Source organism: Bufo gargarizans, chromosome 3 (genome assembly GCF_014858855.1).
Source record: "Bufo gargarizans isolate SCDJY-AF-19 chromosome 3, ASM1485885v1, whole genome shotgun sequence".
Taxonomy (NCBI): domain Eukaryota; kingdom Metazoa; phylum Chordata; class Amphibia; order Anura; family Bufonidae; genus Bufo; species Bufo gargarizans.
Window position 1 is genome coordinate 384,717,551 of NC_058082.1, and position 26,477 is coordinate 384,744,027.

At 54.8% G+C, this 26,477-nt stretch overlaps 1 non-coding gene across 1 annotated transcript; it reads left to right on the plus strand.

The window, feature by feature from the left end:
* Window positions 1-23,103: 23,103 nt before the first annotated feature.
* LOC122933564 lies at window positions 23,104-23,257 on the plus strand. The gene has a single exon (XR_006388513.1). It is a non-coding gene; the product is annotated as a 5.8S ribosomal RNA (ribosomal RNA).
* Window positions 23,258-26,477: the final 3,220 nt, after the last annotated feature.

Consider the following 26,477-nt stretch of genomic DNA (forward strand, 5'->3'; position numbering starts at 1 on the left):
GAGGAGTTCCAGACTTGCGGGGAGTTTTACCATCTCTCCCCAGCCCAGGCCCTGCCTCTCCCTAGGGAGCTGGCAGGGTCCTGTGGCCATGTCGTCCCGCAAGGGTGCCCCTGTTCCCTGGCTTGGGTCGGAGGGGAGCATGGACGTGAGGCGACCGACCCTGAATGACGGCGGCGAGGGGGTGAGAACAACCGGACGCAGAGGAAGCCAAGTCCCCCCTGAGGACCCGAGGACGTCAGGAAAGAAAAATCTTCCAGCAAGAGGCCGAGAGGTGTCGTCCCAGGTAGGATGGGGGTCCCGGTGGGAGGGAGAGAACACCCTTACCTACAGCGCTCGTGTAGCGGCCCACCTACGGGAATACGATGCGCTGGGACGGCACCTCAAAGCCGTAAGGAAGGAGTTGAAGGAGACAAGGGCCATATCCACCATCTCCTCTAATTCAAAGAGGCCCCCCCTCAGAGAGAAGATTGGGGTGCTGAAAGAGGACCTGGAGGCCTCCCTGAAGTGGCAAGACCAGTTGCTGGAGGGCAGTGGGCCCTTCTGAGAATAGTTACTAAATGGGGAGCGATTTAGGGAGATGGAGGCTGCAAGGAGAGGGGAGCCGTGCGGGTGTGCGGAGAGCGAGGTGGAGGAGTTGGAGGCCTCCAAATCTCTGGCAGGGCCCCAAACCTCGCAGTCTGAACCAGCCCTCCCGGTAACCACAGTAATGGAGGCATATAGTGGCATTCCGCCCGAACAGGAGCAAGTGCACTTACCAGCGTTGCCATCTTCGGATGCGGAGTCAGCTATGGAGGGCAGCGATGAAGATGGTGGTCTACTGAGAGAGATCAAAATGTTGGAGTCACCTGTGGTAGACTTTCAGGGTTTTGCGTTCGGAGAGGACCTGCTGGACGAGAGCAGTTGCAAGAAAAAGAGGAAGAACAAGAGGAAAAAAAAAACATCCAGACACGTTATGTCTATACATGCTTGGTGGCGGTTGAAGAGTGTTCACCAGGCGTGTATCCCACTAAACTCCCTGGCTCGGCATCTGAGGTGGTGCCTGAGCGGAGGAGCGGGGAGATTGTGCAGCCCAAAATGGCGCCGGACGCCGTCCTTGCATGCGGACACAGGGAGGAAGTGCTGGCAGAAAGCGGGATCCAGTAGTCATCTGTTGAAAGTGGAGGAGGCGGGCAAAAACATTGGGGGGCCCCGCCCACAGCTCTGCCAGCTGTTCCGTCCACCGCTCTGGCTACCGCCCTGCCTGCCGTTCAGGTGTGTGGGGTGGTGCTGGGGCAGTGTGGTCATGATGAGGTCACCGTCCCTACTACCCGCAGCGGTGATAGTTCTGGGTCCCCACCTGCAGCTGCCAACGTGCGGCGGGGATCAAAGGAGGCGGTGGCGGACGGAGGGTCGGGGGTGTGGCTGGGGCGTGGCCGGAGGCGTGGTCGGGTACGTGTCTGGGGGTGCGTCTGGGGATCCTCCTATCGACACGCGTGCCCCTGAAGCTGGGAGTACAGGTGCAGGCAGTAAGAGCCTGCGTACTGGAGAGCCGGGGGCCGGAGCAGCTGGGGAGGATATGACTGCAGCGCTCCGGTCCACTAGGAAAGGAATCATTTCCCCGGAACAAGTGGCCAGGTACATTGTCACTGGAACTCTTTTTTATTATAAAAATACAAAACGTTACATTAAATACATAAACAGAAACTTAAACAAACAGAAACTTAAACAAAGACAGCATTCCAGCTGCCCCAGCCACACTCTCACACACATTCACACCTACAACCTACAAAATACCACATACTACAAACTATACATATTACGACAAATAAAACTTACCTAGCCGGTTCGGCTGTAATCCTAACCCAAAAACAACTAAAAAATAAAGGCTATTTTCGCCAAAAATTAAACCAAAACAAACTTGAACAAAAATAAGACTACTTCGTCAGAACGAAAAAAAAAAACTTGGGCAACTTGCCCCTACAAACAAAAGAAAAAAATTTATTTATTTTTTTGAGAAAATTTTTAATTATTATTATAATTTTTTTTTCTTTATATATATTTTTTTTTTATATTTTTTTTTTTCCCCCAACTTATCCTAACCTAAACTGTCCCTAACCACTCCCTATTCTAAACTAAGACCCTCAGGGCTGACCTCCGCCTCATGTCCTCAGCATGTCCGCATAGTCCGAGGCCAGCCCCACCACCACCACCCACATCCAGCCCTCGCCCCATGTCCTCCCATGTCCGCGTAGTCCTGGACTGGATGCAGGCCTCCCCACACTTAAAAAAGTGCCCTCCCCTCTCCCTAGCCCACCCAACCTAATTAACTAACCCCACTTACCCTATCCTCAACATAATATATACACAATATAAACAATATACCACACACAATAAACATCACTATAACTCACACATAACCACTCCCGAAGGACCAAGTTCAGCCTTTGCAAGCCTTTCAAAAACCATATACTTTATTCCAAAACAAAAATCTAAGGTGAGAGTATCAGCCCACCACCAGGAGGAGTACTACTAGACTACGGTACACTAAAAGCAAAGCCTCTCCAGAGGAGAGAGGCCCTACTGGTACCCAGTCTTTCGTACTCAAGAGAACGCACCTTCACCAGGTCCCCCAGAATGTTCCTACACACCTCATCCACTGGGAGGACTTTCTGCTTCGTTGAAACTAAACACCGTGCGTTCCACGTGTAGTACCTAACCACTATGCTAACTAAAAAACATGTGCACAGGTCCCTTCCACCCAGGTCTCTGAGCACTCCATAGGCCCACTCCGCATAGGAGAAGCTGGCTAGCCTAGGCCAGCCAATGGAAGCTCCCACCCGTTTGTACACCTCTGTATTAAAGGGACACTGAAGCAGGAAGTGCTCCATACTTTCCAGTATGGAGCCGCACTCCTCCCGGGGACAACCCCTTTCATCAGAGTTCCTGTACTTCAGATTGTCCCTTACATACAGCCTCCCGTGAAAGCAGCGCCAAGCCAAGTCCCAAAACTTCGAGGGGATCCTTGCAGAATTTAGCAACTGTAACCCCTTGTCTAGATCCCGGCTTGGGCAATCCTTGAGGGCCAGGGGCTTCTGAAAGTGGGACAACAAGACCCTCTCGTCAAGGGACCTCCTTGACAGAGTCCTGATTTCCCCTACCTCCAAACCCCACCGGCGGATTACCTTCAGAATCGGGGTGACATAAGCCGGAAGATATCCGTGAGGCGTACGCAAGTCCTTCACTCGCCCTCCTGTCTCCCATTCCTGGAAGAAAGGCCGAAACCACCCCCGGCAGGAGACTACCCACGGAGAAGCCCTCTCCATCCAGAGGTTCGCCAGATTCGCTTTAACAAATGTGTTTACAAGAAACACCACGGGGTTGACCATAGATAACCCCCCTAGTCTCCTCGTGCGGTAAGTCACCTCCCTCTTGATCAGGTTCAGTCTATTCCCCCATAAGAGCTGGAAGAACAGACTGTAAACCCGAGTCCAGAGAGGCTCTGGTAAGATACACACACTGCCCAAATAGATCAGCAAAGGGAGCAAGAAAGCTTTGATCAGGTGTACCCTTTCCCTGAGGGTCAAAGACCAGCCCTTCCACTGGTCGACCTTCTGAGCGGCGATCTTAAGCCTGTCGTCCCAATTTTGGGTGGGATAATCCCCATGGCCGAAATGGATGCCTAGGACTTTGGCTGACGACTGGGGCCCTGGGAGGGTGTCCGGGAGATCGAAAGCTGGATCACCCCCTCCCAGCCAGAGACTCTCACACTTATCCCGATTGATCATGGACCCGGATACCTCCGAGTAGCGATCCACCTCAGACATCACGTATTCCGCCTCCCCTCTCGAGGACACGAAAATGGTGACATCGTCGGCGTACGCTACTGTCCTCAGAGTGGCTTCCGGCGCCGCCGGATCCATCCCGACTCCCGCCAACGGTCCACGATTGACCCTCTTAAGAAAGGGATCAATCGCGAACACGTATAAAAGCGGGCTCAAAGGACAACCCTGGCGAACGCCAGACCCAACCTCAAAAGGGCAGCCAGACCAACCGTTCACAAGCGGGAAACTCTCCGCCCCCGCATACAAGATCTTTAACCAATCGACAAACCCCCCCGGCAGGCCATACTTCAGAAGGACTGACCAGAGGTACTCGTGGTTCACCCGATCAAACGCCTTTGCTTGATCTAAGGACAGCATGTACCCCCTCCAGTGGCCTGCCCTACTCTGTTCCACTGCCTCTCGGACACCGAGGACAGCACTAAAAGTGCTGCGGCCTGGAACCGAGCAATGCTGAGCCACCGAAAGAAGTTGAGGCGCGAATTTCACCAGCCTGTTAAACAGTATCTTGGCCAGAATCTTTCTGTCCGTATTGAGAAGTGCTATGGGACGCCAGTTCTCAATACGGCTCGGATCTTTACCCTTTGATAGAAGGATCAGCGCTGACCTCCTCATTGACTGAGGCAGAGTGCCCGAGGATAGACACTCATTGAATACCTCAGTCAAGAGGGGACATAAAGAGTCCTTAAAGGTCTTATAAAACTCGGATGTTAAGCCATCCGGGCCTGGCGACTTCTTCAGAGCTAACCCTTCCACCGCCAGGATAACTTCCTCCTTCCTGATCTCTTCTACCAAACCGTCAAAAGAGAGGTGAGCCTCTGACTCAGGGGTGATTTCAGCCAGGAAAGCCGACATCCTGTCCCGATCCAGATCCCTCTTCCCCAAGAGGCACGAGTAAAAGGATCTGACGACTTCCAGGATCCCTGATCTGGACCTGTTCAGAGACCCCGTACCATCGACCAGTCCTGTTATTAACTTACTCTTCACTGACATCTTACAGTTTCTGTAGGGGTCGGGCGAGCGGTACCTCCCGAAGTCCCTCTCAAAAACCAAAGATGTGTGTCTATCATACTGGCACCTCTTGAGCAAAGATTTCACCCTGGAGATATCCTCGCGGCTACCTCCAGTCGAGACCAGATCTTCGAGTTTCCTCCTCAGACCCTGATACAGGCGGTACCTGTCCAGGGACCTGAGGCTCGAGAGCTGGCGGAAGAACTTTGCAGCCCGGTCTTTGAATACCTCCCACCACTCTGACTTAGTGTCACAGAGATCCAGCAAGGTTACCTGACTCTGAAGAAAGTCCTCAAAGGATTGTCTCACCTCTGCTTCCTTCAGGACTCCCGCATTCAGCTTCCAGTAACCTCTTCCCATTTGGGGGGACTCTGAAATATTCAGAGAAAACATAATCAGACAGTGGTCAGAGAATTCTACCTCCACAACTCTCAAGGGCGAGAAAGTAGCCTCCTCCTTCAAAAAAAACCTATCTATTCTAGACCTGATCCTATCTCCTCTATAGAAAGTGAAACCCCCGTGGTCTGGGGTGTGCCTAATGTGGACATCCACCAGACGAGCCTCACTAGCTATGCTATTTAAAGCTACACTATCATAAGCCAGCCGGTCTCTGGTGCCTCCCCTATCTTGGGACCTCACGATGGTGTTAAAGTCCCCACCAAAGACCACTTGCCGGCTTGTAAAAAGGAAAGGCTTGATCCTCATAAAGAGACATTTCCTGTCCCACTTGGACTGGGGCCCATAGATGTTGATTAGGCGCAGTTCCTGTCCCTTCATGAGGATATCCAAGATCAAACACCTCCCCATTTCCAGCTCAACCACCCGTCGGCATTCTACCGGTACGGTGAAAAGAACCGCCACTCCGCTATACGGCTCAGCCGCAAGAGACCAGAAGGAGGGCCCAGATCTCCACTCCCTCTTCGCCTTATGTACTTCTGCCAAGTTTGACAGTCTGGTCTCCTGCAAAAATAAAACATCAGCTTCAACTCGGCTGAAAAAATCAAAGGCTGTATAGCGAGCCGCATCAGATTTAACGCTGGCGACATTAATGGTCGCCAGCGTCAGCTGAGTGGGTACCGCCATACTTGGTGTTTAAGCTGAATGTCCTCCTTCCTTCCCACCCTTCCTACCCCTCCCGGGGCTATCCTCTAAGGCGGCACGTCCTCTTTTGAGAGAGACGGTGGTGTCCATTCCGTCTGTCACCACCGCTCCCTCTTGCGTACCGCCCCTGTCTTTCTCGGTTCCGGGAATCTGGTTTGCCTCCTCTACTGGGGACCTTACGTCCGCACCAGAGAGGGGCACGGGGCCTCCTGGAAGCCCTCCCACCTTCGCCCCCGGTACCCCACCTCTTACCTCCTCCCCGGATGAAGAGGAGGCGGAGATCTCATCCAAAGTGAGATACCGGTTGGAGAGCCCAAGAGGGGAGCCAGTTACGCCTTCCCTGGCTACTTTGGTCGGGCTGTTTTTCTTTTTTGAGTACCGTTTCCGTCTGTTGGTATAGGACCCAGTCTCACTACCCTCTGCTGCGCTTTCGTAGTGCGAAGACCGGGTCCCATCGGCTCGGTCTAGTCTCTCGATTTCCGCACTTAGCTCCCTGTCCCCTAGGGTCTCCGAACTACGGGAGTCAGCCACTTGGGGAGGGGCAGACATCACCCCGTTGTGGTGGGGTTCCTTCTGCTCCCTCTCCGCCTGGCGTCTCTCCCTCCGCCTCTGCCGGGACGGACCGCTCTTGGTCTTCACTGACCCCTCAACTCGACTGTCTCCGCCAGCACCCGCCTCAGCCGAAGGGACCTCCCGGCCCACTCCTGCGTGAGCTCGGGCCGCATTGACCTCTGAGAGGGGACAACGACTAAATGGGTGTCCGAGCACACCACACAGGTTGCACCTAATCTCCTTACAAGATGCGGCAAGGTGACCTGTCCCTCCACACAACGCGCACTTCTGCACTTGGCAGCTGGCGCTGAAGTGCGAAGGGCTGCCGCACTTGTGACAGAGCTTAGGCTGTCCCCTGTAGAAAACGAGAATCCTATCCCGGCCGATGAAGGCAGAGGATGGAATGTGGGAAACCGTACTTCCCAGACATTTCAACTTCACATTGAAAGTCCAGGCTCCCGACCAAATGCCAAATTCGTCCAGGTTTTTAGATGGTACACCCTGGACGTCACCATACCTGCTTAGCCAGGTCAGAATATCAACGCAAGAAAGCGATTCGTTACGGGTCAAAACGGTCACTTTCTTGACGTTGTTCTGCCGGGTTATCGCCTGGGCGAAAAACCCCTTCCAATCCGGTAAGTACTTCACCAGCTCATACCCGGACCAGAAAAGCTCTAGGCCCTCCGGCCGGGCAAAGCTGATGTCGAACTCCTTGGAACCATAGGGATGTATCAGGGCGAAGATGTCAGCCACCCTGAAACCCATCCCAAGCAGGAGCTCCACCACCCTTTTCCTTGTAGGGCAGGCATCATCGCTTCTCCACTTGAGACAGACTACATTCCGTCTGGTCCCAGGGCCGGTTGTGGGCAGGGACCAGGTGGTCTCGCCCCCCCTTTCCTCTCGGAAAGCTCGCAGGCCGTGCCTGTCTATCCATAAGGATAGATCCACTTTCTCACCCTCTACTATCATTGAACTCTCCCCCCTTTTGAGGGCCTCCAGGTGTCGCCGTTGCAAGTCACCAACCGCGACTCCCGGGAATGAGGAAGCCAACGAGGATAGCCCCTCCCCCCCCACGGCCGCAGCCACACTGGCATAACTTCTGCCAGGTGTTACGGCCGCAGGAGGGGCAACCGAACCGGCCCTCCCCACTACACGAATACCAGATGCCACACCGGACCCCTCCGGAGGGCGGACACCAGGAGCCGCCGCCGCCGCTTTTTCAGCGACGGTCCGCTGACCCCCAGCGTCCACCCCACCTTTGGGACCCGATGCGGCACCTCCACCAACATCACTACCCCGCTTACATGCACCCCTTCCACCTGCTGGGACAGCTGGTGCAACAAATGTCACACTATTTACATTGCGCATATTGTTATTGCCACCTTCATTGCCACTGGCCAAGCCCTCCTCTGCTGCCCTCAAGATCTGGGCATTGGTGATAATATTCCTCTCCTCCCCAGCACTTAATTCAGTGCCGGAGGAGGAGGCGGAAACAGAGGGGGCGCGCCCAGTGGCAATGTACTCCGCCACGTATTGCGGTGCAATTATACCCCTTTTCGAGGACCGGGGTACCGCAGACGACTCCTTTTCGGCTACTCCGACTCTTAGTTCTTTCGCGCACAGGCGCTTGCTTGCCGTGTCCGTGAATTCACTTGCGGCACTAGGAGTGCGCCCGGAAGCACAGCCCGGAACCCCCCCGGCCACGCCCACAAGCGCACCAACCGGAGGGGCCCCGGACGCGCCCCCGGACACACCCCCAACCGCACTTCCAGCCGCATCACCACAGGTAAGGGGAGGACCGCGCCCAGGAGCGCACCCGGACACGCCCCCGGCACCATCCCCACGTACAGGAACAGCGCCGGGAACGCCCCCGGACACGCCCCCAGCCGCGCCCCCCGCCGCCGCATCTCCGCTCCCCGATCCCCGCCGCATGCCGACAGCGGGGACCGAGGGAGCACCAACATGGGTGGGAGGAACGGCGATCCCGCCACACCGCCCCAGCGCCGCCCTGCACACCGGGGCGGCGGACAGAACCGCCTCTATCACGGGGGCACGCTCCTGCACCAAGCCACCCCCCCCTCCCACAGGGGAGCGACCCACAGTGCCGGAGGCCCCCGATTGGTCACTATTTACAGTACGGTCTGTAACAATACTTGCTAACGCCGCACCTGACATTGACTTTTCAGTCCCTGCCAGGTGCGGTACAAAAACATATTTGACGTCAACTTTTTTTTCTTCTTTTTTCTTTTTCTTTTTTTCTCCACCACCATCTTCCAGGAGCTCGTCCCCAAAAGCGAAGCCCTGTAGCTCCATCGGCGATTCCAGCATCCTAATCTCCTCTAGGAGCCCTCCGCCAGCATCACAGCTGCCTTCAAAGTCCTCATCGTCGGATGGGGGCAGCCCTGCTTGCTCAGCAGCTATGCTGCTGTACCCTTCCGGCACAGATAACTGGGAGTTCAGAGGGGGAGCTGGTGCAGGTTCAGGCAGGGACGACCGGGGAGTGACAGTAATGCCGAATGCAGGCGATTCACCCAGCACACTGCCCTCCTCCTCCCCGCTATCCCCCTCACACCGCTCCCCTCTCCTTTCCTCCATGGCCAAAAACCTGTCTTCATTATAGAGCTTCTCTTTGAAGGGGCCGCTCTCCGAAATTAGAGTGTCCCTCTTCTCCCGGAAAGCAGCAATCTCCATTTTCAGCTCTTTTATCCTGAGCGACACAGGGCCCCGCTTCTTACTGGACATGCTGTTTGCTTTAGTCCTCTGCAGCACAAGCTCCTGGCCGAGTATTTTGAGGTGCCGTCCCAGCTCCTTAACCTCACGGAGGTGAAACGCCACCCGGGAGCTGTAGGTGGGGGTGGACTCTCCCTCCCTCCGGGACCCCCAACCTACCTGGGACGGCACCTCCTCAGCCTCAGCAATTCTTGCAATCTTCCTTCCGGAAGTTCCAGGGTCCTCGGGGGGGACTTGGCTGCTGCTACCTCGTCCGGTCTTCCTCACCCCCTCGCCTCCACCACTCTGGGTCCGTGCGCGGGATCCGCCTGACCCCGTCCGGGGAGCAGGGTTCTTCTTCTTAGAAGTCATGGCCCAGGCCCCTGCCAAACTCCCTAGGGAGAGGCAGGGCCTGGGCTGGGGAGAGAGATGGAAAGCCTCCCCACAAGTCTGGTTCCGCCCAGGGGATTAAGATGTTGGAAATCTCCCTGGGCCCTTAACGAGGTGGAAGTCCAGGAGCTCCAAACAACCACACCCTTCTGCCACTACTGCTCACACCAGACTCCTCACTGGAACTCTTTTTTATTATAAAAATACAAAACGTTACATTAAATACATAAAACACATAAAACACAAACAGAAACTTAAACAAAGACAGCATTCCAGCTGCCCCAGCCACATTCTCACACACATTCATACCTATAACTATAAACCTACACATATCAAAAACTACAATAAATAAAACTTACCTAGCCGGTTCGGCTGTAATTCTAAACCCAAAATAACTGAAAAAAATAATAAAGGCTATTCTTGCCAAAATTAAATCAAACAAACTATAAACCAAAACAAGGCTGCTTCGCCATAACATAAAATTAGGCTACCTGCCCCTACAAAAGAAATTTTTTTTTTTTTTTACATTTTTTTTTGGGGGATTTTTTTTTTTTTTTTTTTTTTTTTAATATATTATAATAACACTACACACAACTTAGCCTAACCTGTCCCTAGCCATTCCCTATTCTGATCTAAGACCCTCAGGGCTGACCTCCGCCTCATGTCCTCAGCATGTCCGCATAGTCCGAGGCCAGCCCCACCACCACCACCCACATCCAGCCCTCGCCCCATGTCCTCCCATGTCCGCGTAGTCCTGGACTGGATGCAGGCCTCCCCACACTTAAAAAGTGCCCTCCCCTCTCCCTAGCCCACCCAACCTAACTAACTAACCCCACTTACCCTATCCTCAACATAATATATACAATATACCACACACACAATAAACATCACTATAACTCACACATAACCACTCCCGAAGGACCAAGTTCAGCCTTTGCAAGCCTTTCAAAAACCATATACTTTATTCCAAAACAAAAATCTAAGGTGAGAGTATCAGCCCACCACCAGGAGGAGTACTACTAGACTACGGTACACTAAAAGCAAAGCCTCTCCAGAGGAGAGAGGCCCTACTGGTACCCAGTCTTTCGTACTCAAGAGAACGCACCTTCACCAGGTCCCCCAGAATGTTCCTACACACCTCATCCACTGGGAGGACTTTCTGCTTCGTTGAAACTAAACACCGTGCGTTCCACGTGTAGTACCTAACCACTATGCTAACTAAAAAACATGTGCACAGGTCCCTTCCACCCAGGTCTCTGAGCACTCCATAAGCCCACTCCGCATAGGAGAAGCTGGCTAGCCTAGGCCAGCCAATGGAAGCTCCCACCCGTTTGTACACCTCTGTATTAAAGGGACACTGAAGCAGGAAGTGCTCCATACTTTCCAGTATAGAGCCGCACTCCTCCCGGGGACAACCCCTTTCATCAGAGTTCCTGTACTTCAGATTGTCCCTTACATACAGCCTCCCGTGAAAGCAGCGCCAAGCCAAGTCCCAAAACTTCGAGGGGATCCTTGCAGAATTTAGCAACTGTAACCCCTTGTCTAGATCCCGGCTTGGGCAATCCTTGAGGGCCAGGGGCTTCTGAAAGTGGGACAACAAGACCCTCTCGTCAAGGGACCTCCTTGACAGAGTCCTGATTTCCCCTACCTCCAAACCCCACCGGCGGATTACCTTCAGAATCGGGGTGACATAAGCCGGAAGATATCCGTGAGGCGTACGCAAGTCCTTCACTCGCCCTCCTGTCTCCCATTCCTGGAAGAAAGGCCGAAACCACCCCCGGCAGGAGACTACCCACGGAGAAGCCCTCTCCATCCAGAGGTTCGCCAGATTCGCTTTAACAAATGTGTTTACAAGAAACACCACGGGGTTGACCATAGATAACCCCCCTAGTCTCCTCGTGCGGTAAGTCACCTCCCTCTTGATCAGGTTCAGTCTATTCCCCCATAAGAGCTGGAAGAACAGACTGTAAACCCGAGTCCAGAGAGGCTCTGGTAAGATACACACACTGCCCAAATAGATCAGCAAAGGGAGCAAGAAAGCTTTGATCAGGTGTACCCTTTCCCTGAGGGTCAAAGACCAGCCCTTCCACTGGTCGACCTTCTGAGCGGCGATCTTAAGCCTGTCGTCCCAATTTTGGGTGGGATAATCCCCATGGCCGAAATGGATGCCTAGGACTTTGGCTGACGACTGGGGCCCTGGGAGGGTGTCCGGGAGATCGAAAGCTGGATCACCCCCTCCCAGCCAGAGACTCTCACACTTATCCCGATTGATCATGGACCCGGATACCTCCGAGTAGCGATCCACCTCAGACATCACGTATTCCGCCTCCCCTCTCGAGGACACGAAAATGGTGACATCGTCGGCGTACGCTACTGTCCTCAGAGTGGCTTCCGGCGCCGCCGGATCCATCCCGACTCCCGCCAACGGTCCACGATTGACCCTCTTAAGAAAGGGATCAATCGCGAACACGTATAAAAGCGGGCTCAAAGGACAACCCTGGCGAACGCCAGACCCAACCTCAAAAGGGCAGCCAGACCAACCGTTCACAAGCGGGAAACTCTCCGCCCCCGCATACAAGATCTTTAACCAATCGACAAACCCCCCCGGCAGGCCATACTTCAGAAGGACTGACCAGAGGTACTCGTGGTTCACCCGATCAAACGCCTTTGCTTGATCTAAGGACAGCATGTACCCCCTCCAGTGGCCTGCCCTACTCTGTTCCACTGCCTCTCGGACACCGAGGACAGCACTAAAAGTGCTGCGGCCTGGAACCGAGCAATGCTGAGCCACCGAAAGAAGTTGAGGCGCGAATTTCACCAGCCTGTTAAACAGTATCTTGGCCAGAATCTTTCTGTCCGTATTGAGAAGTGCTATGGGACGCCAGTTCTCAATACGGCTCGGATCTTTACCCTTTGATAGAAGGATCAGCGCTGACCTCCTCATTGACTGAGGCAGAGTGCCCGAGGATAGACACTCATTGAATACCTCAGTCAAGAGGGGACATAAAGAGTCCTTAAAGGTCTTATAAAACTCAGGATGTTAAGCCATCCGGGCCTGGCGACTTCTTCAGAGCTAACCCTTCCACCGCCAGGATAACTTCCTCCTTCCTGATCTCTTCTACCAAACCGTCAAAAGAGAGGTGAGCCTCTGACTCAGGGGTGATTTCAGCCAGGAAAGCCGACATCCTGTCCCGATCCAGATCCCTCTTCCCCAAGAGGCACGAGTAAAAGGATCTGACGACTTCCAGGATCCCTGATCTGGACCTGTTCAGAGACCCCGTACCATCGACCAGTCCTGTTATTAACTTACTCTTCACTGACATCTTACAGTTTCTGTAGGGGTCGGGCGAGCGGTACCTCCCGAAGTCCCTCTCAAAAACCAAAGATGTGTGTCTATCATACTGGCACCTCTTGAGCAAAGATTTCACCCTGGAGATATCCTCGCGGCTACCTCCAGTCGAGACCAGATCTTCGAGTTTCCTCCTCAGACCCTGATACAGGCGGTACCTGTCCAGGGACCTGAGGCTCGAGAGCTGGCGGAAGAACTTTGCAGCCCGGTCTTTGAATACCTCCCACCACTCTGACTTAGTGTCACAGAGATCCAGCAAGGTTACCTGACTCTGAAGAAAGTCCTCAAAGGATTGTCTCACCTCTGCTTCCTTCAGGACTCCCGCATTCAGCTTCCAGTAACCTCTTCCCATTTGGGGGGACTCTGAAATATTCAGAGAAAACATAATCAGACAGTGGTCAGAGAATTCTACCTCCACAACTCTCAAGGGCGAGAAAGTAGCCTCCTCCTTCAAAAAAAACCTATCTATTCTAGACCTGACCCTATCTCCTCTATAGAAAGTGAAACCCCCGTGGTCTGGGGTGTGCCTAATGTGGACATCCACCAGACGAGCCTCACTAGCTATGCTATTTAAAGCTACACTATCATAAGCCAGCCGGTCTCTGGTGCCTCCCCTATCTTGGGACCTCACGATGGTGTTAAAGTCCCCACCAAAGACCACTTGCCGGCTTGTAAAAAGGAAAGGCTTGATCCTCATAAAGAGACATTTCCTGTCCCACTTGGACTGGGGCCCATAGATGTTGATTAGGCGCAGTTCCTGTCCCTTCATGAGGATATCCAAGATCAAACACCTCCCCATTTCCAGCTCAACCACCCGTCGGCATTCTACCGGTACGGTGAAAAGAACCGCCACTCCGCTATACGGCTCAGCCGCAAGAGACCAGAAGGAGGGCCCAGATCTCCACTCCCTCTTCGCCTTATGTACTTCTGCCAAGTTTGACAGTCTGGTCTCCTGCAAAAATAAAACATCAGCTTCAACTCGGCTGAAAAAATCAAAGGCTGTATAGCGAGCCGCATCAGATTTAACGCTGGCGACATTAATGGTCGCCAGCGTCAGCTGAGTGGGTACCGCCATACTTGGTGTTTAAGCTGAATGTCCTCCTTCCTTCCCACCCTTCCTACCCCTCCCGGGGCTATCCTCTAAGGCGGCACGTCCTCTTTTGAGAGAGACGGTGGTGTCCATTCCGTCTGTCACCACCGCTCCCTCTTGCGTACCGCCCCTGTCTTTCTCGGTTCCGGGAATCTGGTTTGCCTCCTCTACTGGGGACCTTACGTCCGCACCAGAGAGGGGCACGGGGCCTCCTGGAAGCCCTCCCACCTTCGCCCCCGGTACCCCACCTCTTACCTCCTCCCCGGATGAAGAGGAGGCGGAGATCTCATCCAAAGTGAGATACCGGTTGGAGAGCCCAAGAGGGGAGCCAGTTATGCCTTCCCTGGCTACTTTGGTCGGGCTGTTTTTCTTTTTTGAGTACCGTTTCCGTCTGTTGGTATAGGACCCAGTCTCACTACCCTCTGCTGCGCTTTCGTAGTGCGAAGACCGGGTCCCATCGGCTCGGTCTAGTCTCTCGATTTCCGCACTTAGCTCCCTGTCCCCTAGGGTCTCCGAACTACGGGAGTCAGCCACTTGGGGAGGGGCAGACATCACCCCGTTGTGGTGGGGTTCCTTCTGCTCCCTCTCCGCCTGGCGTCTCTCCCTCCGCCTCTGCCGGGACGGACCGCTCTTGGTCTTCACTGACCCCTCAACTCGACTGTCTCCGCCAGCACCCGCCTCAGCCGAAGGGACCTCCCGGCCCACTCCTGCGTGAGCTCGGGCCGCATTGACCTCTGAGAGGGGACAACGACTAAATGGGTGTCCGAGCACACCACACAGGTTGCACCTAATCTCCTTACAAGATGCGGCAAGGTGACCTGTCCCTCCACACAACGCGCACTTCTGCACTTGGCAGCTGGCGCTGAAGTGCGAAGGGCTGCCGCACTTGTGACAGAGCTTAGGCTGTCCCCTGTAGAAAACGAGAATCCTATCCCGGCCGATGAAGGCAGAGGATGGAATGTGGGAAACCGTACTTCCCAGACATTTCAACTTCACATTGAAAGTCCAGGCTCCCGACCAAATGCCAAATTCGTCCAGGTTTTTAGATGGTACACCCTGGACATCACCATACCTGCTTAGCCAGGTCAGAATATCAACGCAAGAAAGCGATTCGTTACGGGTCAAAACGGTCACTTTCTTGACGTTGTTCTGCCGGGTTATCGCCTGGGCGAAAAACCCCTTCCAATCCGGTAAGTACTTCACCAGCTCATACCCGGACCAGAAAAGCTCTAGGCCCTCCGGCCGGGCAAAGCTGATGTCGAACTCCTTGGAACCATAGGGATGTATCAGGGCGAAGATGTCAGCCACCCTGAAACCCATCCCAAGCAGGAGCTCCACCACCCTTTTCCTTGTAGGGCAGGCATCATCGCTTCTCCACTTGAGACAGACTACATTCCGTCTGGTCCCAGGGCCGGTTGTGGGCAGGGACCAGGTGGTCTCGCCCCCCCTTTCCTCTCGGAAAGCTCGCAGGCCGTGCCTGTCTATCCATAAGGATAGATCCACTTTCTCACCCTCTACTATCATTGAACTCTCCCCCCTTTTGAGGGCCTCCAGGTGTCGCCGTTGCAAGTCACCAACCGCGACTCCCGGGAATGAGGAAGCCAACGAGGATAGCCCCTCCCCCCCCACGGCCGCAGCCACACTGGCATAACTTCTGCCAGGTGTTACGGCCGCAGGAGGGGCAACCGAACCGGCCCTCCCCACTACACGAATACCAGATGCCACACCGGACCCCTCCGGAGGGCGGACACCAGGAGCCGCCGCCACCGCTTTTTCAGCGACGGTCCGCTGACCCCCAGCGTCCACCCCACCTTTGGGACCCGATGCGGCACCTCCACCAACATCACTACCCCGCTTACATGCACCCCTTCCACCTGCTGGGACAGCTGGTGCAACAAATGTCACACTATTTACATTGCGCACATTGTTATTGCCACCTTCATTGCCACTGGCCAAGCCCTCCTCTGCTGCCCTCAAGATCTGGGCATTGGTGATAATATTCCTCTCCTCCCCAGCACTTAATTCAGTGCCGGAGGAGGAGGCGGAAACAGAGGGGGCGCGCCCAGTGGCAATGTACTCCGCCACGTATTGCGGTGCAATTATACCCCTTTTCGAGGACCGGGGTACCGCAGACTCCTCCTTTTCGGCTACTCCGACTCTTAGTTCTTTCGCGCACAGGCGCTTGCTTGCCGTGTCCGTGAATTCACTTGCGGCACTAGGAGTGCGCCCGGAAGCACAGCCCGGAACCCCCCCGGCCACGCCCACACGTGCACCAACCGGAGGGGCCCCGGACGCGCCCCCGGACACACCCCCAACCGCACTTCCAGCCGCATCACCACAGGTAAGGGGAGGACCGCGCCCAGGAAGCGCACCCGGACACGCCCCCGGCACCATCCCCACGTACAGGAACAGCGCCGGGAACGCCCCCGGACACGCCCCCAGCCGCGCCCCCCGCCGCCGCATCTCCGCTCCCCGATCCCCGCCGCAAGCCGACAGCGGGGACCGAGGGAGCACCAACATGGGTGGGAGGAACGGCAATCCCGCCACACCGCCCCAGCGCCGCCCTGCACACCGGGGCGGCGGACAGAACCGCCTCTATCACGGGGGCACGCTCCTGCACCAAGCCACTCCCCCCTCCCACAGGGGAGCGACCCACAGTGCCGGAGGCCCCCGATTTGTCACTATTTACAGTACGTGATCCTGTAACAATACTTGCTAACGCCGCACCTGACATTGACTTTTCAGTCCCTGCCAGGTGCGGTACAAAAACATATTTAATGTCAACTTTTTTCTTCTTTTTTCTTTTTCTTTTTCTTTTTTTCTCCACCACCATCTTCCAGTAGCTCGTTCCCAAATGCGAAGCCCTGTAGCTCCATCGGCGATTCCAGCATCCGAATCTCCTCTAGGAGCCCTCCGCCAGCATCACAGCTGCCTTCAAAGTCCTCATCGTCGGATGGGGGCAGCCCTGCTTGCTCAGCAGCTATGCTGCTGTACCCTTCCGGCTACAGATCAGCTGGGAAGTTCAGAGGGGGAGCTGGTGCAGGTTCAGGCAGGGACGACCAGGGGAGTGACAGTATGCGCCGAATGCAGGCGATTCACCCAGCACACTGCCCTCCTCCTCCTCCCCGCTATCCCCCTCACACCGCTCCCCCTCTCCTTTCCTCCATGGCCAAAAACCTTGCCTCATTTAGTAGCTTCTCCTTGAAGGGACCGCTTTCAGAGATCAAAGCGTCCCTTTTGTCTCTAAATGCATTTATTTCTGCTTTTAGTTCCTTTATCCTTTGCGATACCGGGGGCCGTTTTTTACTGGACATGCTTTTTGCCCTGGCCCTCTGCAACCCAATCTCCTGGCTCAGGATTTTCAGGTGCCGTCCCAGCTCCTTAACCTCACGGAGGTGAAACGCCACCCGGGAGCTGTAGGTGGGGGTGGACTCTCCCTCCCTCCGGGACCCCCAACCTACCTGGGACGGCACCTCCTCAGCCTCAGCAATTCTTGCAATCCTCCTTCCGGAAGTTCCAGGGTCCTCGGGGGGGACTTGGCTGCTGCTACCTCGTCCGGTCTTCCTCACCCCCTCGCCTCCACCACTCTGGGTCCGTGCGCGGGATCCGCCTGACCCCGTCCGGGGAGCAGGGTTCTTCTTCTTAGAAGTCATGGCCCAGGCCCCTGCCAAACTCCCTAGGGAGAGGCAGGGCCTGGGCTGGGGAGAGATGGTAAAAGCTCCCCACAAGTCTGGTTCCGCCCAGGGGATTAAGATGTTGGAAATCTCCCTGGGCCCTTAACGAGGTGGAAGTCCAGGAGCTCCAAACGACCACACCCTTCAGCCACTACTGCTCACACCAGACTCCTCACTGGACACGCCCGCTCTGTTTCCTCCTCCTCCTCCTCCGGCGCTGAATTACGTGCTAGGGAGGGGGGGACCGTGGTCATCAGTGCCCAGGTCTTAAGGGCAGTAGGGGAGGGGGAGGGCTTGGCCAGTGGCAATGGAAATGACAGCGTAAATCACAATAGTGTAAATAACAATAAAGTAAATAATAAAGTTAAGGAAAATAAAGTTCATAAAGATAAAGGTAGTAAAAATAATAATAATAAAGGTAATGTGGTGACACCTGCTGCACCAGCTGTCCCAGCAGGGGGAGAGGGTGTATGTGTTCAGAGTGTTGGTAGGGGTGTTGGTGAGGGTGCTGCGTTGGGTCCCAAAGGTGGGATTGATGCTGAGGGTCGGCCGGCGGGCTGTCGCTGAAAAAGTGGTGGCTGCAGCTCCTGGTATTTGCCTTCCGGAGGGATCCGACGTGGCATCTGGTACTAGTGTAGTGGGGGGGGGGGGGGGGGGGTTGTTCTGCTGCCCCTCCTGCGTCCGTGGCGCCTGGCAGAAGTTATGCCAGTGTGGCTGCGGCTGTAGGGGGGGAAGGGGCTGGCCTCTTTGGCTTCCTCGCTCTCAGGGTCTGGTAATGATGACATGCAGCGGCAACTGCTGGAGGACCCTCAAAAAGGGGGAGAGCTCCTTTTCCGTAGAGGGGAAGAAGGTGGAATGTTCATTCTGGTTCAACAGACATGGCGTTTGGACCTTCCGAGAACAGAACGGGGGTGAGACCACCTGGTCTTCACCCACAACCGGCCCTGGAGCCAGACGGAATGTGGTCTGTCTCAAGTGGAGTAGCGATGAAGCTTGCCCTACTAGAAAGAGGGTAGTGGAGCTCCTGCTTGGGATGGGTTTCAAGGCAACTGACATCTTTGCCTTCATCCATCCTTTTGGCTCCAAGGAGTTTGACATCAGCTTTGTCCGGCCGGAGGGGCTTGAGCTCTTCTGGTCCGGATATGAGCTGGTGAAGAACATGCCGGACTGGCGTGGTTTAGTTGCAAAAGCGATAACCCGTCAGAGTGAGGTCAAGAGAGTGACCGTGCTGACCCTTAACGAGTCACTCTCTTGTATTGACATCATAACCTGGCTGGGTAGTTACGGAGAGGTCCAGGGAATGCCAGCTAAAAACCTGTACGAGTTTGGCATTTGGTCGGGTGCCTGGACGTTTAATATCAAGCTTAAGCGTCTGGGCAGTACAGTTTCCCACATTTCATCATCTGCCTTTATCGGCTGAGAGAGGATCTTGGTTTTCTACAGGGGGCAGCCTAAGCTCTGTCACAAGTGTGGCAGCCCCACACACTTCAGCGCCAGCTGCCAAGTGCAGAAGTGCGCGTTGTGTGGGGGGACAGGTCATCTAGCTGCATCTTGTGAGGAGATTAGATGCAACCTGTGTGGGGAGCTCGGGCACCCCTTCAGTCGCTGTCCTCTCTCTGAGGCCAATGCGGGCCGGGAGGTCCCTTCGGCTGAGGCGGGTACTGGCAAAGGCAGTGGAGTTAAGGGGTCAGTGAGGAACCGGAACAACCCGTCCCGGCAGAGGCGGAGAGAGAGGTGTCAGGTGGAGAGGGAGGGGGAGGAACCCCGTCCTGGGGTGATGCCCGCTCCTTCCCAATCGACTGCCCCTCCTGAATCCGAGACCCTAGGGGCAGCGAGCTGGAGGAAGAGATTTAGAGATTGGATCGGGCCGAGACTCTGTCCTCGCACTACGAAAGTTCTGCAGAGGGTAGTGGGGCAGAGTCTTAAAGTAGACGGAAACGGCGTACTAAAAAAAGATCTAGCCCGACCAAAATTGCCAGAAAAGGTGTACCCAGCTCCCCTCTGGAGCTCTCCAACCGGTACCTCATCTTGGATGAGACCTCTGCCTCCTCTGCTGAGAAGGAGGTTGAAGGTGAGGGGCCGGGGGCAAAGGAGGGAGGGCCTTCAGGGGGCCCTGTGGCCCCCTCTGGTGGGGATGCAAGGTCCTAAGGAGGGGTGGCAAAACCGGGCCTTGAGACTGAGAAAGCCAGGAGTGGTGCGCAGAGGGAGGTGGTGGTGGCAGAGATGGATACCACTATCTCCCTCAAGAGAGGTCGTGCTGCTCTAGAAGGCAGCCCCGGGAGGGGGGGGGGGAAGGATGGGAAGAAGGCCGTCTAATTTAACCACCCTTTATGGCGGTACCCGCTCTGCTGACTCTGGCGACCATTAATGTCGCCAGCATTAAGTCAGATGCGGCTCATTTCACAGCCTTCGATTGTCTCAGCCGTGTTGAAGCTGACATTTTGTTTTTGCAAGAGACCAGGCTGCCAGATTTGGCAGCGATTTATAAAGCCAAGAGGGAGTGGAGACCAGGGCCCTCCTACTAGTCTCTTGCAGCTGAGCCGTATAGCGGAGTGGCGGTCCTTTTTACCGCATCAGTAGAATGCCGACGAGTAGTTGAATTGGAAATGGGGAGGTGTTTGATCTTGGATGTCCTCATGAAGGGACAGGAACTGCGCCTAAAATTAACATTTATGGGCCCCAGTCCAAGTGGGACAGGAAATGTCTCTTTATGAGGATTAAGCCTTTTCTTTTTACAAGCCGGCAGGTGGTCTTTGGTTTAATACTTTAATACTATCACAAGGCCCCAAGACAGGGGAGGCACCAGAGACCGGCTGGCTTATGATAGTATTTTTCTGAATAGCGTAGCTAGTGAGGCTCGTCTGGTGGATGTCCACATTAGGCATACCCCAGGCCACGGGGGTTTCACTTATTATAGAGGTAGTCATATTAGATCTAGAATAGATTTTTTTTATTAAGGTTTTATTTGAAGGAAGAGGCTACCTTTTCGCCCTGGAGAGGCTTTGCTTTTAGCGTACCCTAGCCTAGTCATACATTTCCTGGTGGTGGGCTGATGCTTTCACCGTAGATTTTTGTTTTGTGGGATGTTGAGCTTTGAAGAAAGGCTTACAGAGACCGAGCTTGGGCCTTTGGGTAGTTTTTGTATATTAGAATATTTTGCAGTGTGTGTTAAGTAGTTATGTTGTTTATTAAGATAGGATGAGTTGGGGCTAGTTAGGTTGGGTGGGTGAGGGAAGGGGTCTTTTATTTGTGCTTTTATGTGTTTTATGTGTGTTTTGAAGTGGGGAGGCCTGCATCTAGCCCTGGACTATGCAGACATGGGAGGACATGGGGCGAGGGGCTGGATGTGGGTGGTGGAGGTAGGGTTGGCCTCGGACTATGCGGACACGAAAGAGATGTGAGGCGGAGGACAGCCTTGGGTGATGGGTGAAGGGTGATGGTAGTGGGGGTTAGGGCTAGATTAGGGAAGTAAAAAGGTTTTCTCTTGCTTTGTGTGATATAAAAAAAATAAAAAAAATGTGTTTGTTTTGTTTTATTTTTATTATTTATTATTATTATTATTATTATTATTATTGTTTTATAGGCAAGAATAGTCTTATTTGCGTTTTCGTTTTATTGACGAGTAGTCAAGTTTTTCCTTGTTTTGGGTTTTACAGCTGAACCGGCTAAGTAAGTTTCATTTCTTTTTAGCATTTGTATATAATTTGTATATAGTTTTTTATAGAGTATAGGTATGAATGTGAGTATGAGTGAGGCTGGGTCAGCTGAGAAGCTGTTCTGTTTGATATTTTGTCTGTAAACTTTTGTATTTTTATAATAAAAAAGAGTTCCAGCTCCAATAGCGTATATTAAAGTTGCTGCAGTTAAAAAGCTTGCAGTTGGATCTTAAAATCGAGCCGGGTCGCCTGAATACTTCAGCTAGGAATAATGGAATAGGACTCCGGTTCTATTTTGTTGGTTTTTGGAACTGGGGCCATGATTAAGAGGGACGGCCGGGGGCATCCGTATTGCGCCGCTAGAGGTGAAATTCTTGGATCGGCGCAAGACGAACCAAAGCGAAAGCATTTGCCAAGAATGTTTTCATTAATCAAGAACGAAAGTCGGAGGATCGAAGACAATCAGATACCGTCGTAGTTCCGACCATAAATGATGCCGACCGGCGATCCGGCTGCGTTATTCCCATGATCCGCCGAGCAGCTTCCGGGAAACCAAAGTCTTTGGGTTCCGGGGGGAGTATGGTTGCAAAGCTGAAACTTAAAGTAATTGACGGAAGGGCACCACCAGGAGTGGAGCCTGCGGCTTAATTTGACTCAACACGGGAAACCTCACACGGCCCAGACACGGAAAGGATTGACAGATTGATAGCTCTTTCTCGATTCTGTGGGTGGTGGTGCATGGCCTTTCTTAGTTGGTGGAGCGATTTGTCTGGTTAATTCCGATAACAAACGAGATTCCTCCGTGCTAACTAGTTACGCGACCCCCGGCGGTCCGCGTCCAACTTCTTAGAGGGACAAGTGGCGTTCAGCCACGCGAGATCGAACAATAACAGATCTGTGATGCCCTTAGATGTCCGGGGCTGCACGCGCGCTACACTAAACGGACCAGCGTGTGTCTACCCTTCGCCGACAGGTGCGGGTAACCCGCTGAACCCCGTTCGTGATAGGGATCGGGAATTGCAATTATTTCCCATGAACGAGGAATTCCCAGTAAGTGCGGGTCATAAGCTTGCGTTGATTAAGTCCCTGCCCTTAGTACACACCGCCCGTCGCTACTACCAATTGGATGGTTTAGTGAGGTCCTTGGCTATCTAGAGGAAGTAAAAGTTGTAACAAGGTTTCCGTAGGTGAACCTGTGGAAGGATCATTAACGGTATCGGGCGACCACCCACACGGGGTGTGTGCCTGCCTATCCCGAGCGGCGGGGGCTCCTTTCTGCCAGAGGTGTGAAATTGTGGCGCACCCGAAACAAATCCGTTTAACCGGTGGTGGGAAAGTGGATTGGACAGTTGGGGAGGAGGTGGGTCTGCCCCCCTGCTCCTGTGCCCCCCCCCTGCAGCCGCACTGCCGCGTCCCGCCGCTGACGCCTCTCGGCGGGGTCGGGCACGGGGGCCGGAGAGGAGTCGGAGACGTCCGTGTCAGGAAGCGTGGTGAGGCGAGGTGCCTTGCCCCGGGTGCAGGCCGATCCGGGTACCACACGCCGTCAGGCGGTAGGTTCCGAAGCCTCACAGTCCTTCTACCCAAACCAGGGTGGAGGGCCGAGCACCCGGACACCAGGGCCCTGGGAGCAGCCGCGGAAACGAAAGGCCGCCCACGGGGATGGTGAGGAGAAAAGTGTTACCCGCCGACGTCCCTACTTGCCGCTGGGGGGTCTCGTCCTCCCTCGGCGTGAAACACAAAAAATGTCATGAGCGACTCTTAGCGATGGATCACTCGGCTCGCGCCTCGATGAAGAACGCAGCTAGCTGCGAGAATTAGTGTGAATTGCAGGACACATTGATCATCGACACTTCGAACGCACCTTGCGGCCCCGGGTTCCTCCCGGGGCTATGCCTGTCTGAGGGTCGCTTCTCCCTCGATCGCCCCGCCGTCCCCCACCCTGCCCGGTGGTTGTGGCGGCGGAGGCACGGCTGGGGTCAGTCGCAGGGGTGGGTTTTTCCCACGGGGTCGGGGAGGGAGAGCAGGGAAAGCGGTTCCCCTTCTGCTCCGCACGCCCCACGCCCACCCCTTCGTCCCCCTAAGGCCAGACCTCACGAGCCGCACCCCGGTCGCGTCCGGTGCTCCCCCCAGGCTGACTGTGGCGAAACAGGGCTGCCTGTCGCAGAGGGCCCGGCCGCCGGCGGCGCGCTCACCCACCCTCCTCGATGCCTCCTTTTTCCGACTCAGACCTCAGATCAGATGTGGTGACCCTCTGAATTTAAGCATATTACTAAGCGGAGGAAAAGAAACTAACCAGGATTCCCTCAGTAATGGCGAGTGAATAGGGAAGAGCCCAGCGCCGAATCCCCGCCTGTCCGGCGGGCGCGGGAAATGTGGCGTACGGGAGACCGGACCTACTCTGGCATCGCTCGCAGGGGCCCAAGTCCTTCTGATCGAGGTAGCGGCCCCCCAGCGCGATGGGACCCGGTCTCCCCGGAGTCGGGTTGTTTGGAAATGCAGCCCAAAGCGGGTGGTAAACTCCATCTAAGGCTGAATACCGGCGCGAGACCGATAGCGGACAAGTACCATAAGGGAAAGTTGAAAATAACTTTGAAGAGAGAGTTCAAGAGGGCGTGAAACCATTAAGAGGTAAACTGGTGGGGTCCGTGCGGTCCGCCCGGAGGATTCACTTTTTGATCCTTCGATGTCGGCTCTTCCTATCATTGTGAAGCAGAATTCACCAAGCGTTGGACTGTTCACCCACTAATAGGGAACATGAGCTAGGTTTAGACCGTCGTGAGACAGGTTAGTTTTACCCTACTTATGATCATGTTGTCGCAATAGTAATTCTGCTCAGTACGAGAGGAACGGCAGGTTCAGACATTTGGTGTATGTGCTTGGCTGTCAGAACCTCCCAGGGAGCCAGTAGTAAGCAGCTGACAGCCCAGAATGTGGTACAAGTTTAGGGATAATCCAAGAGGGGTAGTCAATGTCCAATCCGGGTCATGGCAGGCAGCGAAGGTTCAAGGCGGAAGACAGTCCAGGGGTCAGTAGCCGGGAAGGATACAAAGAAACAACAGGCAATAGAAGGATCTGCAGGGAGGCTAGGTGTTCACCATAAGGTGGAATAACTCAGCAATGAACCAGAGCTCAGGCCAGGTCTTTATAGCCAGGGAAAGTAGGAACCACCCTCCCCAGGAACCAATGGCAGGCGAGGAAGGTGGAAGGTGTGTACTGGGAATCTCCCTCAGCAAGGCTCACACCTGACAGCCGGATAATGCAGGAACTCTATGCACCCGGAAATGTGCGAGCAGCCTCTGTACTGCGCACACGCCATGCACCCGCACCTCGGGCACCAGGTGTTCTACCGAGCTGAAGGGGAACCCGTGCCCTGCGCCGTGCCCGTGGTCCCAGAGTAGGGGTAACACCCCCTGCTTCCTGACATTGGCTGAGGAGCTAATGGGGTGAAGCTACCATCTGTGGGATTATGACTGAACGCCTCTAAGTCAGAATCCCCCCTAAACGTGACAATATCGCAGTGCCGAGGAGCCCAGGTTGGCCTGGGATAGCTGGCTTCCCCCCTCCCGTGGGGTGGTAACCCGGCGCGTAGAGACGCTCGCCTTGGGGCCGGAGCGCGGACAGAAGCCCATCCGCCTCTCTTCCGGAGCGCATTGCGCGTTCGTTGGGAACCTGGTGCTAAATCATTCGTAAACGACCTGATTCTGGGTCAGGGTTTCGTGCGTAGCAGAGCAGCTACCTCGCTGCAATCTATTGAAAGTCATCCCTTGAGCCAAGCTTTTGTCGCAAAGGAACCGCGGGGCAGAAACCGACCCTCCCACGCAAAGAGGGTCGACCCCGCACGCTCTCCCTGGTGGGGGGAGTGTTTGCATCTCTGCTAAGGCAGGACTTATGGCCCTTTGTCGGGCTGAGGCAGACCCGGGGCGCATAGGTGGACTTTGGGCGCGGGCTGGGGGCGCCAGCCCCCTCCTTTTCTCTCCTCCCCACACCCTCTTCAGGCAAGTCAAGAGGCTGAGGCACCCGATGGGCTTAATACTCTCCCTTGGAGGGGGGTACCGCCAGGTGAGCTTAATGCTCGCACCTGGAGGGGGGTACCTCCAGGTGGGCTTAATGGTCGCCCCTGGAGGGGGTACCGCCAGGTGGGCTTAATGTTCGCCCCTGGAGGGGGGTACCGCCAGGTGGGCTTAATTCTCGCCCCTGGAGGGCGGTACCGCCAGGTGGGCTTAATGCTCGCCCCCTGGAGAGGGGTACTGCCAGGTGGGCTTAATGCTCACCCCTGGAGGGGGGAACCGCCAGGTGGGCTTAATGCTGCTAGACATGAGACAAAGAAAAAAAAAGTATGGTCTTCCTAGCCCTAATGGGGCCGCTGGAGGCGACTTCCATGGAGGAGGGGGACTTTGTGAAAAATGTACAAAGGGGATATGGAAGAGTGATCGGGTAACACAATCCGACTTTGACCCTCTGCCATTCACGGAGGGAAGGTGGCACAGACTAGCTTAATAGCTCCTCTTGGAGCACAAGTCCCCCCCTACAAGGCCTGCAAGTCTCGGCCTCCTAGCTCCAAGGGAAGCCACTGGGTGGAACTTCCATGGATGAGGGGGACTTTGTGAAAAATGTGCACAGGCTTATGGAAGTGTAATCAGGTAACACAGTCCGACTTTGAACCTCTGCCATTCCCTGAGGGAAGGTGCGACAGGCAAGCTTGATGGCTCCTCTTGGAGCACAAGTCCCCCCTACAAGGCCTGCAAGTCTCGGCTTCCTAGCTCCAAGGGAAGCCGCTGGGTGAAACTCCCATGGATGAGGGGGACTTTGTGAAAAATGTGCCCAGGCTTATGGAAGTGTAATCGGTTAGCATACTCCGACTTTGACCTTCTGCCATTCCCTTAAGGGAAGTTGCCCCAGACAAGCTTGATAGTTCGTCTTGGAGTACAAGTCCTCCTCTACAAGGCCTGCAAGTCTCGGCTTCCTAGCTCCAAGGGAAGCCGCTAGGTGGAACTTCCATGGATGAGGGGGACTTTATGAAAAATGTGCCCAGGCTTATGGAAGTGTAATCGTGTATTATATTCCGACTTTGACCCTCTGCCATTCCCTGAGGGAAGGTGCCCCAGGCAAGCTTGAAGGCTCCTCTTG